This window comes from Bos javanicus, chromosome 6 (genome assembly GCF_032452875.1).
Source record: "Bos javanicus breed banteng chromosome 6, ARS-OSU_banteng_1.0, whole genome shotgun sequence".
In the NCBI taxonomy this organism is placed as follows: domain Eukaryota; kingdom Metazoa; phylum Chordata; class Mammalia; order Artiodactyla; family Bovidae; genus Bos; species Bos javanicus.
In genome coordinates this window covers 66,226,387-66,244,993 of record NC_083873.1, presented here as the reverse complement: position 1 = coordinate 66,244,993, position 18,607 = coordinate 66,226,387, and the positions used below count along the sequence as shown (strand labels likewise).

General features: G+C 37.7%; 1 protein-coding gene across 1 annotated transcript in view; it reads right to left on the bottom strand.

The window, feature by feature from the left end:
- Positions 1 to 18,607, bottom strand: part of GABRB1 (gamma-aminobutyric acid type A receptor subunit beta1) — a 463,967-nt gene that overhangs the window by 127,568 nt on the left and 317,792 nt on the right. The gene's annotated exons all lie outside the window — the stretch shown is intronic.

The window sequence follows — 18,607 nt, the reverse complement described above, 5'->3', positions numbered from 1 at the left end:
TATCACAAGGGGTCCAGCCCAGTGCTCTGTGATGATGGTCCAGGGGGTGGGATGGGAGGAAGGGAAGGAAGGCTCAAGGGGGAGGGCACATGTATATATACAGTTTGTGTATGCAGAAACCAGCCAATATTGTAAAGCAATTTTCCTCCAACTAAAAAAAAAATGGAAACTTTACTTGGTGTTCCATGCTCCACGTAAAGTAACCTGGCAGCACAAGTGGATATTATGATGGCCTTGAATGCATTAAAATGTGGCATAGGACACATTACAGTGTACATGCTTATAGTTTAGAATAAATATAATATTTAAATAAAATTTAAATAAGATATGTGTGGAACAAAGCAACTTTTGGGATACTTAAGAACACTACATGAACCCCCTTGTCAGCTTTTCTAACTTAATTGACATCATTTTTCAACATGTCATATGGTTAGTTTACCACATCATATCAACATCAGGACATGCTGAACCACTGATTGATTCACACATTGTAAGGCTGTGGAGGTTTTACAAAGGAATTTGAAAGGCCAAGAAAGCATTGTTGGTAAAATGAATAACATGTCTCATGCTTATGGGTACTACAGTTGTGCGTGATTAAAAAAAGACAAAAAATGGATTTTGGAAAGCATAATGGAATTGACCATTGCTATCTGTTATGATCAATCCATTCAGCAATCAATGAATATGAGAATTTTTTTGATATCACATAGGAAATCTGTATACCACACCAGAACTCTGCCTATAACCTGATGAGTTTTCAACTGTGATTGCTTGGGCAAGTTCATTTCTCCTGCCCCAAATCCCATTAAGATACCAAAGAGAACTGAGTCATCACAATTCAGAAAGAGGTGATCAAAGCAACTTCCAGAACTCGAGCTGTGCGAAATTCCTGACTTCCTCTACAGAACACTGACATTAGTGAAACAACGTCCTTCTTCAAATCTAGATGTTCCAAATTTTGAATTTTCAAGAGGATTTCACTGGCTCAACTTGGATTATGTGCCAACACTCCTCAAATTATTGTTAAGGGCAGGAAAGAAAGCTAGGCAAAAATATTGTCACCAGGGACCAGAAAGGGTCTCTCAGAGGAATTACTAAAACTCAGACAGGGACCTCTATACAAGCAGGTACTCATAAATTCATGTTGTGACCCATAGAAATTTATGCAACAGAATGTCGGTCTCTGCTAATTTAAGAGTTTGGTATCTCTAGATTTTGTAATACATATGGCTAAGTGAATTGACTATCCTGAGCTCTTTGTGAGAAAAATTGCTCAGCAAGAATTCTCAGGAGCATCAACAAAACGATGTCATTTTGTTGGGCAGAGTGCTGTTTGGCTCTTGTCTTCCGGGTGTGAGGCAACAATGAACATCTTGAAAAATGACTGTTCTCTATGTTTCCATTTGTTTGCAATTGCTCAGCAGCGGTTAAGTCACCTCTATAGCTACTTAACACATCCTCATGGAAATGTTCCCAACATTGTGGCTGAAGCAATCTTCTGTGGAGTTAAAGGTGCCAAAGATCACAAAACTGGATAGGTTGAGGGCTTTGAAATTGAAGCATTTTTTGAAATTTTTTTAAATGTTCACACTCAATCATTCATTCTCAGTGTGTGAAGATATGACTATTGGCTATCGGCAAATGAAAGTACAATAGGGTAGAACTAACAAAAGGCAAAAGTATCAAATAATTGTTTTTCTGAACTCAGACTGTCCAGAGGTACAGATTCATGATGGCATAACATTCATCTGTCTTCTTTCAAAGACATTTAGAATGACTTACATTATAATCCAATTTATTGACATTTTGAAGGTTAGGTCAGAACACTATAATAGGCTGTTAGTTAGAAACTATGGCCCCATGATACTTTGGAATGAAGGGAAATCATGTTGCTATAGTATTTATGTATTAATTTGTGTGCTGTATGGTCATTTACACCAAGAATCACTGTAATCAAAATTCATGTATATTTGATGTCCAAGAGCAGCATGACTCTCATTGCTGATAAGACATCCAGGAAGTCCTGGTCCTTAAGTAGCTTAAAACCTAGCTACACACACACACACACACACACACACACACACACACACACAAGCATGTATACATATATGCATATGGAGTGTGCATTTTTGCAAGTAAGAATGGAGGCTTAAGTAAATGAATGAATTATGTTGAGATTTTCCTATAATCATCAATCTTATAGGGAGGAGCTCCAGGTTTTAAACATGATCTCTGTAGAGCATAACTGTACAACTTAACATAATCTATATAAAAGGAGGCTTCCCAGGTGGCACTAGTGGTAAAAAACCCACCTGCCAGTGCAAGAGATGCTGGAAACTCAGGTTCAGTCCCTGGGTTGGGAAGATCCCCTGGAGGAGGGGATAGCAACCAGTATTCTTGTCTGGAGAATCCCACGGACAGAGGAGCCTGGACGACTGTAGTCCACAGGGTCGCAAAGAGTCAGACATGACTGAAGTGACTTAACATGCACATATAAAATGAATATGAAAAAGTAGAGAGGAAAAAAGCCTGAAAATTCTATTTCCTAATTATACTCCTAAGATTGTTGAGAATGATAGTGAGTAGCAGTATAAGATTGATATCAGTATCCCTCTGTAAGTTTGTTTAGAGAATGTCCCATGGCTGCCTCTGGCCTCTAGGCTGTACCCTTAATCCATGTTAGATTCATCACCCAAAGAAACCAATGAAAGATGATGGATGGGTTAGCCTAAGTCATGACCACTGTGTGCATAGATTTTTTCCTGTAACTAACACTGAGTGGTGAAAAGAATATGTATTATCTTCATCAGTTCAGTTCAGTTCAGTTTCTCAGTCATGTCCGACTCTGCGACCCCATGAATCGCAGCATGCCAGGCCTCCCTGTCCATCACCAACTCCTGGAGTTCACTTAAACTCACGTCTATCGAGTCGGTGATGCCATCCAGCCATCTTATCCTCTGTCGTCCCCTTTTCCTCCTGCCCCCAATCCCTCCCAGCATCAGAGTCTTTTCCAATGAGTCAACTCTTTGCATGAGGTGGCCAAAGTACTGGAGTTTCAGCTTTAGCATCAGTCCTTCCAAAGAAATCCCAGGTCTGATCTCCTTTAGAATGGACTGGTTGGATCTCCTTGCAGTCCAAGGGACTCTCAAGAGTCTTCTCCAACACCACAGTTCAAAAGCATCAATTCTTCGGCGCTCAGCTTTCTTCACAGTCCAACTCTCACATCCGTACATGACCACTGGAAAAATCATAGCCTTGACTAGATGGACCTTTGTTGGCAAAGTAATGTCTCTGCTTTTCAATATGCTATCTAGATTGGTCATAACTTTTCTTCTAAGGAGCAAGTGTCTTTTAATTTCATGGCTGCAGTCACCATCTGCATAACTGGCATCAAATTTTGCTTTTGGTAAGATATTATGTTTAGGAAAATACCTTGGTGTTTAAAGATGAAATCCTGAGAAAAAAAGACATGAATGACAAAGAAACAAAAGGAAGTAAACTGCTCTGAGATTTATGAGGAATTTAGGTGTGGAAAAGCAAAATGATGGAGTAGCAAAGCATTTTGTAGGACAGTATTCAACTTTAAGATTTTTACATTGCTATTATAATAAAATTTTTCTCTATTTATCTAAATAAAGCTTTCCCCCAATACCTCCCAGCCCAGTAAAGTCTTATGTAAATGTTTTATTTTCATTCTTATAAAATGACTGAATTCCATATCTTGATAACATTCATGAAACAGTATTCTATAAATTAAATCAATTCAGCCAAACTGGAACTTCAAAGCCAGAGATGGTCAAATCAGGAAGCCCTTTGGGAAGCCTCGGCAACCCTGCAGAAGGTGTTGGACTCCCACAAGTAATGGGTTGTGTGTTTAAACTACCTTTATTTAGATTTTAAGAGGCAGAGTGATCTCAGATAATACTATGTTAGAATCCTCCATGACAGGACTGTGCTAAGCACCATACTTACTGTATTAGTTACCAATTGCTCTTGCAAGAAGTTACTGTAAATTTAGTAGCTTAAAACAGCACAGACCTATGCTCCTACATTCTAGAGATCTGAAGTTCTAAAATCAAGGTTTCAGTAGGGCTGTGTTCCTTCCAGAGGCCCTCCAGGAGAATCCATTTGCTTGCCCTTGCCAGCTTCTTGAGGCTGCTTTGCATTCTTGGCTCAGGTTCCCTTCCTCCATCTTCCTCCATCATTTCAATGTCTGCTTTTGTCCTCACATCTCCTTCTCCACTGACTCTCCTGCCTTCCTTGTATAAGAACTCTTGTGATTACATTGGGCTCACCCCAGATAATCCAAGATAATCTGTTTCAAAATCCTTATATTAATCCTATCTGCAAAATCCCTGTTGAAACCTAAGGAAACATATTTACAGGTCCTGAGAATTAGGACATAGACCTCTTTAGAGTGCTGTTATTCTGACTACCATATAAGCATTATTTAATTTATTATTTATGAAAGCCAGATTATGTTGATGCCATTTTATGCCAGTTTCAAAGATAAGGAAACTGATATCTGATGAGGTTAGAAAATGTTTCCAAGTTGACACAGTCTGTAAAGGAGATTCAAATTCAGATACTCTAGACTCAGGAGCTAAATTTTATAATATTTCCAGTTATTATATTCAGGCCAGATAAATCTAGGCAGAGAACAATTGGTTCAGTAAAATTTCTCCCATAAGCAGTAAAACATAAAAAACAACTAAGAGTTGACCTTCCTATATATTTTTAGTATTCATTTAGTTATCACTAATTTAGGGCATCTTTTAGCCACTCAATAATGGGTATAAAAATGATAGAAGACTTAGTAGGAATCAGGCAATACTGTAAGCATGGAAGTTACAGCAGTTAAAAATATCCAGCTGCACCTTTCTGCTGTCACGATTTTTTGTTGTTGTTTTTCAATACTGTCAGGTAGCAGAAGATAGAAGGCAGAGCCTTTGTCTATTGCTTTAATGAAATAGCTAGGGAGAACATGCTTATGTCTCAATTGGGACTACTAGCTCTGCCATTTTTCTAGAAATACAAATATATCACCTTAGACAAATGTATACATTATCACAAAAGCATGACAATCACTCAGGAAGGAGATGGTTCAATCCTACTCTTATTTGATTGGTATGTTTAGTTAGCTTTTGGATGCCTTAAGTTTGTTGTATTCCACAAACAGAGGTATTATGTAAGTGAATATAGAATGGAACAGGCAAGAAGAAGAGGGTTATCACATGAATAGTCAAATTCAATGCTTGGTACATAATAATCTCTCAGTTAACTCTAACCAGGCTCCTCTGTCCGTGGAATTCTCCAGGCAAGAATACTGGAGTGAGTAGCCATTCCATTCTCCAGGGACTCTTCCTGACCCAGGGATCAAACCTGGGTCTTGTGTATTGCAGGCAGATTGTTTACCATCTGAGCCACTAGGGAAGCCCCATTATTTTTAAACTGTATGCTTCTAAATACATACATACATACTTATAAGATATTCATTGGAAGGACTAATGCTGAAGCTATAGCTCCAGTACTTTGGACACCTGATGCAAAGAGATGACTCATTGGAAAAGACCCTGATGCTGTGAAAGATTGAAGGCAAAAGGAGAAGGGGATCAGCAGAGGATGAGATGGTTAGATAGCATCACCAACTCAATGGACAAGAATTTGAGCAAATTCCGGGAGATAGTGAAGGACAGGGGAGCCTGGTGTGCTGCAGTCCATGGTGTCTCTAAGAGTCAGACATGACTTAGTGACTGGACAACAGCAATAATATGTAAGATTACTAACACAAGTACATTGTAAGATTAATGCAGGGTCATAGTAAAATAAAAGACTTCAGGTGGCTCAGTGGTAAAGAATCCGCCTGTCAAGCAACAGATGTGGGTTCAATCCCTGGGTCAGGAAGATCTCTTGGAGAAAGAAATGGCAACCCACTCCAGTACTTTTGCCTGGGAAATCCCATGGACAGAGGAGCCTGATAGGCTATAATCCATGGTGTGGCAAAGAGTTGGACATGACGAGTGATTAAACAACAATATAGTAAGGCATCTGAAAAACACAGAAAACTATACACAGAATAAAGATGACCCACAGTCTCATTGCCACAATCTGATTAGTAATTTCCTTTTTTCTAAGTATATTGTTTAATAAGTTGAACTTACACTGTATTTATCCTTTACATCTACTGCTGTTTACTTAACCATCCCTCTCTTGGATGATGTCATTAGGTACTCTTTGGTGATGCTTTGAAGGCTTCCCTGGTAGCGCAGACGGTAAAGAATATGCCTGTAATGTGGGAGACACAGGTTTGATTCCTCGGTGGGGAAGATCCCCTGAAGAAAGAAATGGCAACCCACTCCAGTATTCTTGCCTAGGAAACCCCATGAAGATAGGAGCCTGGCTGGCTACAGTACAAAGGGTCAGACACGACTGAGCAACTAACACTTTACTTTACTCACACTGTGTCAACAGCATTCTTGTTGCTCCTCTTATATTTTTATTTTTTTGATTCTGCTTTCTTTTCTCCCTCTGTTTTGTACTCTTTGTGCTGAATGTTAATAACACTCTTCTCTGTGCAATCCCAAGCAGTCATTTTCAGGTAATTAGCTATATACCAAATGTTGTGTAAATGGGCTCATTTTTATTCATTTCTGTTGGGCCAGAGTGATTCATGAGCCACTTTGTGAATATGAAAAGCTGTTCATAAATCAGAGCAGCCTGGGGCAGGGGAACAGCAATAACAGAAAGTACTCACAGGGCAATAGTAATTAATAGACCCTTGTCAAGGACCCAGTGATAATCTCAGTTATGTTTTACATAGATGTATTGCTGAATTCAAAATAGACTATTTCCCTCAAAGTATATCACTATATTCACTTATCTGTGGAGTATAAAGGCATATGTTAAATTTCTACCATGCTTAATGTTTCCTAGTAACAGTCAGTTGAGATATGTGTTAGGTGGCAGAAAAAACAAGGTCACTTCTTCAAAATTATAACATCTTTATTGTCATTATCTTGATAATCAGCAATATCTGTAGTGGACAGACTGTGAGCAATTAAAATAATAAGCCCTTAAATTGCAAGTGAAATGGACTTAGAAATTATAGTAAAAGTCAAATTCAAAGAAAAAGTTTACTTTTGATGGAATGCCATGATTTGGTAATCAATAAGTGCAGGATAGTTAAATAAGGACTCAGAATTACAAGATAAAGCAAATATATGGGTCTTCACAGCTATTCATTTTTTGGGCTTACTTGCAAAACTGCCCTGTTGCTCTGTCACATGACGATTTCTCTCAGAACAAAGAATTGACACATTTAGTGAAAGGTAATCAAAGTAATTTCCAAATATTATTGAAGGAGTGAAATAAGATTCAAGAGTGATAGAGCATTAAAATACTGCATTGTCTTAGGACAATGGCTTTTTGTAGAGGAACAAAACAGAACCCCACTTAAATACAAGTAAGGCAGTGGCATAAATTGTGTGAAATTTCTAGCTCCCCGTGAGACTAAGAGCATTGCTTGTGAAATCGTTTTTTTTCCTCTTTAAACAAGTAAACATTAAAATATTTTGAAATTAGTAGGGAAATATTACCCCTATTATGACTACCAACAGCATTGTGGTATATATACTTTCATCGCCTCTTCCCAATGGCTGTGGGATTTTTGCATGCTTGTAACTAGGTTTAGAGTTCTCTCTTCTTCCCTTTGAATCTTAATATGTCAGGATTGCACATTTTTCAGTAGAAAACTACATCATCATGGACATTTAAGAGGCTTTCCGTTTCATCAGTTTGCAAATATCTTCTCCCATTCTGCAGATTGTTTCCTTGTTTTGCTGATGGTTTCCTTTGCTGTGCAAAGCTTTTAAATTTGATTAGGTCAAACTTGTTTATTTTTGCTTTTTTTTTTTTTAACCTTGAGAGATTAATCTAAGAATATATTGCTATGATTTATGGCAGAGAATATTTTGCCTATGTTTTCTTCTAGGAGTTTAATGGTGTCATGTTTTATATTTAGGTCTTTAAACCATTTTGAGTTTATTTTTCTTATATGGTGTTAGGTAATTTTCTAATTTCATTGATTTACATGTCCCTGTACAGCTTTCCCAGCACCACTTGTAGAAGAGACTGGCTTTTCTCCATTTTATGTTCTTGCATTCTTTTTGTAGATTAATTGACTGTAGATGTCTGGGTTTATTTCTGGGCTCTCTATTCTGTTTCATTGATCTGTATGGTATATACTAATACCTTGCTGTTTTGATTATTATAACTTTGTAATAATGTCTGAAGTCCAGAATGGTTATGCCTCCGGCTTTGTCCTTTTTATTCAAGATTGTTTTGACAATTTGGGTCTTTCATGTTCTCTCTATATTAGGATTATTAGTTCTAATTTTGTGAAAAATGTCATGGGTATTTTGATAGGGATTATTTTAAATCTATTGATTGGTTTGGGTAGAGTGGCCATTTTAACATTATTAATTCTTCCAATCCAAGAGCATGAAATGTCTTTCCATTTCTTTGAATCATCTTCAATTTCCTTTACCAGTGTTTTATAGTTTTCCATGTATATGTCTTTCACCTCCTTGGTCAGGTTTATTCCTAAATTGTTGAAACAGGATGGATCTTGGTATTTGAAAATGATATATAGTTCCTTATATATATATATATATATATATATATATATATATATATATATGTATCATTCCTTATAAATGATATATATATAGAAATATATATACATTTCTCATCACAACTATATATTTGTTTGATAACTTGTTCTTGTGTGCTTCTTGAATAGATGGTAAATACTGAAAGAGAAGTAACCTTACAATGAGCCACTTACCAGTGTCCAAACCAGTGTCTAGCATAGAATTAATGTGTAAATTAATGATATTAATATGTAACTTAAGGAAGCAGTGAAGTCATTACTTCCCTAAAGAAGACAGAAAAAGAACAGTGTGCTGCCTTTATTAAAAAACTATGCCAGTGTTGCTTGGAATATAGATTTAAGATAAAGATACATTTCCTCCACTGAATTCAGTTTATTACTAGAGACTATCTTGAGTGCATTTTCTAGAAAAACAACCACAGACTATTGTCAGTTAGGTAATTTCTAGGGTTATGAAGCTGCATGAAGCACGCTTAAATTAAGGCAGGTGCAAGCAAATTGTATAATTCTGTGAATTACCTACATTTTAAGAATAGTCCCCTTTTAAGTACAGGAAGTTTTAGTCACTAGAAATTCAATAAATGTAAATTTCTTCTTATCTTTCCTTTTCCATCACCACCCCACAAACTAAAAATTAACAAAACAAAACCCCTCTAAATACACTTTATTCAGGAAGCATACGTGAGCATATATATAGATGGTTGAAGTTAAAATATATTCTCCTAAACAAGGGAAATGATCTATAGAGCTTTGCCTATGTTACATTCAACAAAGTAATTCCTGTCACCATTACCCTCAAGAATAATGAAATTCATTACGACCATTTTCAGGTTTATGAAAAACCTGAGTGTTCCAATAAACTTTGGCAATTAGTTACTCTGAACAAAGGCTGCTTTGGTACCTTGACCATTTAAATGAATAAACAAATAGTACAGTCTTATTATCCCTATTATAAACTGTGTAAATTAGAACTGCATTTTAGTAGAGACCATTATCCTACTGAATAAACTCAAAATGCTACACCCAATAAATCTTGTATTTAAATTCTGATTATTTATTAAGAAAATATTGTGCAAAAAGCATATAAAACCTAATTTTGAATATTTCATATGTACAATAATAACAGGTTTAGACAACATGATGCCTCATAGTAAACAATTCTTGAACTTTATATATTTTTAAATGTTTGAATGCAGTTTATTGGCTTACTATTTCTGAATGTTGTACTAATTAATTATCAATAACATAGTAAGTGGTGCATTTGAAAACATTCACAACTTTTAATATCACTTCTGTAAATAGAAAATGAAAGTGTTAGTTACTCAGTCATGTCCAACTCTTTGTGACCCCACAGACTGTAGCCCACTAGAAGGGGGCGACAGAGGATGAGATGGTTGGATGGCATCACTAACTCAGTGGATATGAGTTTGAGCAAACTCCGGAAGATAGTGAAGCACAGGGAAGCCTGGTGTGCTGCAGTCCATGGGGTCGTAAAGAGTCGAATATGATTTAGCGACTGAACAACAACAAATATAAATAGAAGACGGTATAAGTAACAGCTCCCTCTTAAGAATCATTTCTTAAATTTCACTTTCAAGTTTCCACAAATAAATTGCTATATTTAATAGATAAATTTAATGCACACTTAATAGTGCAAATAGAAATATGAGAGTGCAAAGAACAGCACTAGCCATCTTGCATATATATCTCTTCAGGTCTTCCCAGTATCCCTCTATGTTGGGAATTGTTTGGGATTCAGAAGAGAAACCTGTTCCGTCAAAGGAGGCAAATGTATTATGACCATAGTTTTGTGTTTCTAAGTTTATTGTTGACCTGTGGCAAAAGTGTAGATCTGAATTTATAAGCACTCTATGTGTATCTGTATCTATAATTCAGAAAGGACTCTACCTCTCCTTTTGTAGAGAAAATTGTGAAAGATTTTGAAATGAACTCTGGTGGCTCAGATGGTAAAGAATCTGCCTGCAATGCAGGAGACCTGGGTTCAGTCCCTGGGTTTGGAAGATGCCCTGGCGAAGGGAAAGGCTACCCACTCCAGTATTCTTGCCTGGAGAATTCCATGGGCAGAGGAGCCTGGCAGGCTACAGTCCATCAGCTCAGAAAGAGTTGGACATGACTGAGTGACTAACACTTGAAATGAATCAAAAAGATTACTGAAAGTGTTGCCTAGTGGTTAGGGTCATCTCACCTTTCATCATCTGAGACCTATTTTGCAATACTGTGCACTGTAGAAAAGTGATGGTAATGCAAATAATTCTTACTCATAGAATTGCAATGGTATTGATATTGCCCTGTGAATACTGACCAATTTTGCCAGTTTACATCTATTTGTGATATAGTTACGCTATAGTATGCCTTTCAGTATATCTACTCCATGGGCTTTCCTAGTGGTTCAGAGGGCAAAGCTTCTGCCTACAATATGGGAGACCCCGGTTCGATGCCTAGTTCTGAAAAATCCCCTGGACAAGGAAATAGCAACCCACTGCCTGGAAAATCCCATGGACGGAGAAGCCTGGTAGGCTACAGTCCATGCGGTTCCAAAGAGTTGGACATGACTGAACGACTTCACTTTTACTTTCACTTTCACCCCCTGGATACTCCTTGAAACTAGTTACAACATCTCACTAGTTCTCTCATTAATTAATGAGTTATTGAAATCTTTGACCCACGTTTGTTTTACATTTTTACATGATTTTATCGTTTTTTTGAATGATTGCCCTTAAATAGTTTTGGAGATAATCTATCAGATGCCCGATGAATTTACCTGATAGAGACACATAAAATACATTGAGTCCATGGGGTCGCAAAGAGTCGAACACGACTGAGCAACTGAACTGAACTGAACTGAAAATATATTGCCAGAAAAGTGTACCTTACAGGTCACTTAAACTTAGGCATATCTTTTCTTTGTTCCCAGGGGTGTAATTTCAATATCTATTGATTGATTTTAAGGTGAAGCTAAGCAGATAACTTTTCTGATTCCCCCTCCACCACCACCATCTAGGATGTTTTTGTTTTGTTTTTGTTTCTAGTTTGCTTACAGCCAGTTATTCCCCAGTGGTGACAAATGATTGAGGATTTAATTTCATGGTCTGACCATTCAATGATTTCTGTAAATAGGCTAATGAATAATAGAGTTAGAGTTCTATACTGTGTTGGATGAGGGACGACAGAGAGTCTGGTTTATTAGTCTTTTTAGTTTGTTTTATCTATTTTATCTATTATTTTAGTTTGTCCATTTTGTGATCAAGTCAATTAAGAGCATTGTGTCCAGTGGAATGGAAAGCAGCTGTTTAATATCTGGACCATAACTTTGTGTGTTTCTATATTTGCTTTCAACCTGTGGCAAAAGTGTAGATCTGAATTTATAAACACTCTGTCTTTGTGCTTATAATTCAGAAAGGGCTTTATCACTCATTGCATGAGAGTATTAATAAATTAGGGTACAAAGTCTTGATATGATAGTGCTTTATTCTAATTGATTTGTTTAGATAAATAAGTGTTAATAAAAATCAAATGCTCCTAAATTCCCAAAAAAAGGAAAACTGTACTTCCAATACTTTAAATGTTCTAGACTTAAATAAAATATTTTCTTATATAAGCTAACTCAGATACATTTTAAAGATGCAAGTTCACCTAATTAAGATAAACCTTTGGTAAATAGACCTAGTTTAATAATTTTGGTTTAATATAAACAGCCATGTCTTTTTCAATTTATCAGTATTAAATATAACACAAGTATACATTTTATCCAGATCAAATATGCTGACATTAACACTACATAGTATTTCTTAAACATGATTATAAAAATGGCAACTTGTGTTCAAATAAATTGTATCATTATTCTGACAAACTTTTCTTCAACAGTCATTATGTTCTGTAATATGTCAGCTTGGAGATAATTTTCATGATACCTAGCTTAAAACCTTGGATTGACATTAAATTGAGCTAATTAATGAGTAGTCATTGAATACCCATATAATTTCTAAGTAGATACTTAAACACTGGTTACTAAGCATAATTTAAAATTTATATACCTTTCCTTGGTGGCTCAGTGGTAATGTTGATGCATGGCAAAACCAATACAATATTGTAAAGTAATTAGCCTCCAATTAAAATAAATAAATTAAAAAAAAAAAAAAAAAGAATCCTGCAATGCAGGAGACACAGGAGACACTGGCTTGATCCCTGGGCTGGGAAGGTCCCCTGGAAAAGGAAATGGCTACCCACTCCAGTATTTTGCTTGGAGAATCCCATGGACAGAGGAGCCCAGTGAAGTATAGTCCATAGGGTTGCAGAGAGTCGGACACAACTGAAGCGACTTAACATAGCACAGCTCAGCACAGCACAGAACATACCTTTACTTCTTATTTTTTGTGCAATGGAGTGGCTACAGATTTAGGGATGTTAATAAATGTGTTCATTTTTCCCACTTTAAAAATACGTTCAGTTCAGTTCAGTCGCTCAGTTGTGTCCAACTCTTTGCGACCCCATGAACCGCAGCATGCCAGGCCTCCCTGTCCATCACCAACTCCTGGAGTTGACTCCATTGAGTCGGTGATGCCATCCAACCATCTCATTCTCTGTTGTTCCCTTCTCCTCCTGCCCTCAATCTTTCCCAGCATCAGGGTCTTTTTAAATGAGTCAGCTTTCCGCATCAGGTGGCCAAAGTATTGGAGTTTCAGCTTCAACATCAGTCCTACCAATGAACACCCAGGACTGATCTTTAGGATGGACTGGTTGGATCTCCTTGCAGTCCAAGGGACTCTCAAGAGTCTTCTCCAACACCGCAGTTCAAAAGCATAAATTCTTCAGTGTTAAAGAAAATGCAAATGTCTGTAAAAGTTGTATTATATGTGTTTATGAGCTCTGCTACTCTCATGTAGTCATTTAAAATGACCCACAGCTGTCAATTTTCCACTCTCTACTTTTCCTTGTGAAATACAACCTCATTTCCTTGAGTTAAAAGTTTTAATTTTTTTTAATTTAAATTTATTTATTTTAATTGGAGGCTAATTACTTTACAATATTGTATTGGTTTTGCCATACATCAACATGAATCCACCATGGGTGTACACATGCTTCACATCCTGAACCCCCTCCCATCTCCCTCCCCGTACCATACCTCTGGGTCATCCCAGTGCACCAGCCCCAAGCATCCTGTATCCTGCATCGAATCTGGACTGGCGATTCATTTCTTATAGGATATTATACATGTTTCAATGCCATTCTCCCAAATCATCCCCCCCTCTCCCTCTCCCACAGAGTTCAAAAGACTGTTCTATACATCTGTGTCTCTTTTGCTGTCTTGCATACAGGGTTATCATTACCATCTTTCTAAATTCCATATATATGTGTTAGTATACTGTATTGGTGTTTTTCTTTCTGGCTTACTTCATTCTTTATAATCGGCTCCAGTTTCATCCACCTCATTAGAACTGATTCAAAAGTATTCTTTTTGATGGCTGAGTAATACTCCATTGTGTATATGTACCACAGCTTCCTTATGCATTCATCTGCTGATGGACATCTAGGTTGCGACAAAGAAATACACATGTATATGTGTGTCTTATTCAAGAAAAAATTAGTTTTATCCTAAAGCCATGGTACTCAAATTTTTTGGTCTCCTGATCCATTTACACTCTTAAATCTCATCAGTATTTACTATAATTGAAATTAAAATTAAGAAAAATTTTAATGTGCATTTACTGATTCATGAGCAATGATGAATGCATTGCATGTTAAAGTTTTAGTGTTATTATGAGAATAGTTCTGACTGTATAGACCTCTTGATAAAGAAGCACTGTACTAATTTTGTTCAAATTTCACCAAGTGATATATACTAGGGCCCATTATTTGTTTTCATACCTTAGTCAAGACTCCACATTGTATTTAGTTGCAGTGAGCATTTTCAGCTACAAGAAATTCTCATAAATTCTCTTTTCATTTTTATTCTGTTACAAATACTTCTTAATTTTCCTTTCTATGGTTTCTTAGATACACCTATCATTTAAAAGTGAATATCTAATTTCCAAATACATGGAGTTTTTAAAGTATCTTTGTTATCAATTTCTCATTTAAATGCTTTCTTCTCTGAAATCACCCTCTGTGTTTTTTCATTCTTTTGACTTTATTGAGGCTTTCAGTGGTTAAGTCAAAGATGTCTTTTGGTAAATGTCACACAGCACTTGAAAATACGTGGGTTATTTTTAAATATCTTTTGATATTGATTTATAACACAATTCCACAGTGAGAACAGACACTGTATGATTTCAATACTTTCACATGCTCAGTCATTCAGTCCTGTCTGACTCTTTGTGACCCCATGAACTGTAGACCACCAGGCTCCTCTGTCTATGGGATTTTCCAGGCAAGAATACTGGAGTGGGTTGACATTTCCTTCTCCAGCAATACCTTTAGATCATGAAATTTATGCAACTTATTTTACATTCCCAGATATGTTCCAGTGTCTTCTGGATTATAGTCTATGGGAACCTGAATAGAATTTGTATCCTACTATTGTGTGAAAATTGTATAAATCTTAATTACGTTGAATTGGTTCATAGTGCTTTTTGGGTCTACTATATTCTTCTGTATATTCATTCTATTAATTTTTGAGAGTTTGATATTAAAATTCCAACTATAAACTCTTAGTTAATCTACTTAAAAAATAACTGTCATATATAGTGGAACTACATGTAATTTTGTTCTGTAATTTCCAAGTCTCTTGATAAGTATCTGTTATGTTACTTTCAGACTGTGACGGCGCAGGAACGGCAGAGAAGAGCTACCCCACGTCAGAGGTTGGGGGGGTGATGAGAGAAGTTACCCCGTGTTAGGGACAGCGGGCAGGAGGAGCTACCCCACGCCCCTATGCCTGAGGCCAGAGGCGGCTGCCGGGAGGAGCAACCCCACACCGAGGCCAGGGGCGGTGGCCGGGAGGACCAATCCCACATCCAAGGAGCCGTGGCTGCGCAGGTGCAGGAGGGCCTAGAGGAGCTATTCCACGTTGAAGGTCAGGAAGGGTGGCGGTGAGGAGATACCCCTCGTCCAAGGTAAGGAGCAATGGCTGCACTTTGCTGGAGCAGCCATGAAGAGATACCCCATGCCCAAGGTAAGAGAAACCTAAGTAAGACAGTAGGTGTTGCAAGAGGGCAACAGAGGGCAAACACACTGAAACCATACTCACAGAAAACTAGTCAATCTAATCACACTAGGACCACAGCCTTGTCTAACTCAATGAAACTAAGCCATGCCTGTGGGGCCACGCAAGACGGGTGGGTCATGGTGGAGAGATCTGACAGAATGTGGTCCACTGGAGAAGGGAATGGCAAACCACTTCAGTATTCTTGCCTTGAGAATCCCATGAACAGTATGAAAAGGCAAAATGATAGGATACTGAAAGAGACTCCCCAGGTCAGTAGGTGCCCAATATGCTACTGGAGATCAGTGGAGAAATAACTACAGAAAGAATGAAGGGATGGAGCCAAAGCAAAAAGAATACCCAGCTGTGGATGTGACTGGTGACAGAAGCAAAGTCTGATGCTGTAAGAGCAATATTGCATAGGAACCTGGAATGTCAGGTCCATGAATCAAGGCAAATTGGAAGTGGTCAAACAAGAGATGGCAAGAGTGAATGTCGACATTCTAGGAATCAGCGAACTGAAATGGACTGGAATGGGTAAATTTAACTCAGATGACCATTATATCTACTACTGCGGGCAGGAATCCCTCAGAAGAAATGGAGTGGCCATCATGGTCAACAAAAGAGTCCGAAATGCAGTACTTGGATGCAATCTCAAAAACGGCAGAATGATCTCTGTTCGTTTCCAAGGCAAACCATTCAATATCACAGTAATCCAAGTCTATGCCCCAACCAGTAACACTGAAGAAGCTGAAGTTGAACGGTTCTATGAAGACCTACAAGACCTTTTAGAACTAACACCCAAAAAAGATGTCCTTTTCATTATAGGGGACTGGAATGCAAAAGTAGGAAGTCAAGAAACTCATGGAGTAACAGGCAGATTTGGCCTTGGAATACGGAATGAGGCAGTGATAAGACTAATAGAGTTTTGCCAAGAAAATGCACTGGTCATAACAAACACCCTCTTCCAACAACACAAGAGAAGACTCTACACATGGACATCACTAGATGGTCAACACCGAAATCAGATTGATTATATTCTTTGCAGCCAAAGATGGAGAAGCTCTATACAGTCAGCAAAAAAAGACTGGGAGCTGACTGTGGCTCAGATCATGAACTCCTTATTGTCAAATTCAGACTTAAATTGAAGAAAGTAGGGAAAACCACTAGACCATTCAGGTATGACCTAAATCAAATCCCTTATGATTATACAGTGGAAGTGAGAAATAGATTTAAGGGCCTAAATCTGATAGATAGAGTGCCTGATGAACTATGGAATGAGGTTTGTGACATTGTACAGGAGACAGGGATCAAGACCATCCCCATGGAAAAGAAATGCAAAAAAGCAAAATGGCTGTCTGGGGAGGCCTTACAAATAGCTGAGAAAACAAGAGAAGCGAAAAGCAAAGGAGAAAAGGAAAGATATAAACATCTGAATGCAGAGTTCCAAAGAATAGCAAGAAGAGATAAGAAAGCCTTCTTCAACGATCAATGCAAAGAAATAGAGGAAAACGACAGAATGGGAACGACTAGAGATCTCTTCAAGAAAATCAGAGATACCAAAGGAACATTTCATGCAAAGATGGGCTCAATAAAGGACATAAATGTTATGGACCTAACAGAAGCAGAAGATATTAAGAAGAGATGGCAAGAATACACAGAAGAACTGTACAAAAAAGATCTTCACGACCCACATAATCACAATGGTGTGATCACTGACCTAGAGCCAGACATCCTGGAATGTGAAGTCAAGTGGGCCTTAGAAAGCATCACTACGAACAAAGCTAGTGGAGGTGATAGAATTCCAGCTGAGTTATTCCAAATCCTGAAAGATGATGCTGTGAAACTGCTGCACTTAATATGCCAGCAAATTTGGAAAACTCAGCAGTGGCCACATGACTGGAAAATGTCAGTTTTCATTCCAATCCCAAAGAAAGGCAATGCCAAAGAATGCTCAAACTACCGCATAATTGCACTCATCTCACATGCTAGGAAAGTAATGCTCAAAATTCTCCAAGCCAGGCTTCAGCAATATGTGAACCGTGAACTTCCTGATGTTCAAGCTGGTTTTAGAAAAGGCAGAGGAACCAGAGATCAAATTGCCAACATCCGCTGGATCACGGAAAAAGCAAGAGAGTTCCAGAAAAACATCTATTTCTGCTTTGTTGACTATGCCAAAGCCTTTGACTGTGTGGATCACAATAAACTGTGGAAAATTCTGAAAGAGATGGGAATCCCAGACCACCTGATCTGCCTCTTGAGAAATTTGTATGCAGGTCAGGAAGCAACAGTTAGAACTGGACATGGAACAACAGACTGGTTCCAAATAGGAAAAGCAGTACGTCAAGGCTGTATACTGTCACCCTGCTTATTTAACTTCTATGCAGAGTACATCATGAGAAACGCTGGGCTGGAAGAAACACAAGCTGGAATCAAGATTGCCGGGAGAAATCTCAATAACCTCAGATATGCAGATGATACCACCCTTGTGGCAGAAAGTGAAGAGGAACTCAAAAGCCTCTTGATGAAAGTGAAAGAGGAGAGTGAAAAAGTTGGCTTAAAGCTCAACATTCAGAAAACGAAGATCATGGCATCTGGTCCTATCACTTCATGGGAAATAGATGAGGAAACAGTGGAAACAGTGTCAGACTTTATTTTTCTGGGCTCCAAAATCACTACAGATGGTGACTGCAGCCATGAAATTAAAAGATGCTTACTCCTTGGAAGGAAAGTTATGACCAATCTAGATAGCATATTCAAAAGCAGAGACATTC